This window comes from Pseudophryne corroboree, chromosome 7, assembly GCF_028390025.1.
Source record: "Pseudophryne corroboree isolate aPseCor3 chromosome 7, aPseCor3.hap2, whole genome shotgun sequence".
NCBI lineage: Eukaryota > Metazoa > Chordata > Amphibia > Anura > Myobatrachidae > Pseudophryne > Pseudophryne corroboree.
The window spans coordinates 455,960,786-455,962,441 of NC_086450.1; the positions used below are offsets into that span (position 1 = coordinate 455,960,786).

At 44.9% G+C, this 1,656-nt stretch overlaps 1 pseudogene; it reads left to right on the forward strand.

Moving 5' to 3' along the window:
- Positions 1-834: 834 nt before the first annotated feature.
- Positions 835-1,306, forward strand: LOC134943860 (small ribosomal subunit protein uS8-like; annotated as a pseudogene).
- The last annotated feature ends 350 nt before the right edge of the window (positions 1,307-1,656 follow it).

The window sequence follows — 1,656 nt, forward strand, 5'->3', positions numbered from 1 at the left end:
TGACAGAGTGGCTGTTATCAAGTGTAAGGCACACACTTACAACCAAGACCCAATCTCACTTGGTAACAGCCGGGAGGACAAAGCTGCAAAATCAACAGCAAGCACAACCATACTAACCAACATCACACCACAGATGACATTTAACACTGTCAGCATGCAACAACTAATTGAAATGCAAGATTTGTGTTCCCTACAGGAGAAGGCCGTTTGGAAGGCGAAGGGATATGGTCAGGAGTCCTCGGGACTTTGGACAGATGGACACGGTAAGCCAGTGGCCCCCAGGGCATAACTCCCAAGCCTAGCTGAGGCGGCACACGGTCTGACTCATCTGAGCAAAGAAGGTATGTCCAAATTGGTAAGAGCCTACTGGAGTGCACCAGGGTTCTCTTCTCATGCAGGAAAGAAGGCAATGACATGCCTTACCTGCTTGAGGAAGAATATTGGGAAGACAATACCAACGGAGCCATCCCATATCCCTCCTACAGACGGACCTTTCCAGGTAATACAAATTGACTTCATATAGTTACCACCCTGTAGAAATTTGAAATATGTGTTAGTGTGTAAAGATGTCTTTTCCAACTGGGTAGAAGCATTCCCCGCTGCCACAAATACTGCCGTGTTCACTGCAAAGAAAATAGTGCAGGAATTTGTGTGTAGGTATGGTATCCCTAGAATGATTGAAAGTGATAGGGGTACCCATTTTACAGGTGAAGTCTTTCAGATCATGTGCAAACTGATGGGTATTAATAGTAAGCTGCATACTCCATACCGGCCACAGGCAAGTGCAAAGGTGGAGAGAATGAACAGCACTATTAAAAACAAGCTGAGCAGCTTTCCGCCATACTGCAGAGCCGGCACCATGGTGCGCATGAATGTCCTTGCAGATGCTCTGAAAAGCATCAATAATGCAGAGAAACGTGGTAAGCGACAGGTTCTCATCAGGCCATGCTCCAAAGTGATCGTGCGATTCCTTACAGTGATGATGAAGCATGGCTACATTGGAGAATTTGAAATAATTGATGATCACAGGGCCGGAAAAATTGTTGTCAATCTTACAGGCAGACTTAACAAGTGTGGCGTCATCAGTCCCAGATTTGATATGCAGCTGAAGGATCTGGAGAAGTGGCAAAACAACCACCAGCCTTAACGTCAGTTTGGGTATATTGTGCTCACAACTTCAGCTGGCATTATGGACCATGAAGAAGCCTGGCGAAAACACACAGGAGGCAAAATCCTGGGATTCTTTTTCTAATGTGTAGAACAGGCAGGACAATACATTTATCAGAAACAAAAAAAAAACAAACAAGCTGAGCAAAGTGATGGCTGAAACTGGACTGTTGTGGCCAGAGGCATTGCCACTAGTATTGTACAACATCAGAACCACTCCCAGGTCACCGCTTAACTTATCACCCTTCAAAGTTCTTTTTGGTCGACAACCGCATGTAATGATAGACCCCAGGATGATTTGAAATGCAATAATGAAGTGACTGTGCAATATTTGGTTAGGATGAGCCAGCAATTGAGAAACCAGCAAAGGAATCTAAAACTGGCGATTCCTGACCTACCAAACAGTAATTGTCATGACATTGAACCTGGGGAGTTTGTGATAATTCAAAATTTTCTGCGCTCAGGTTGCCTCATTGACAGGTGGGAAGG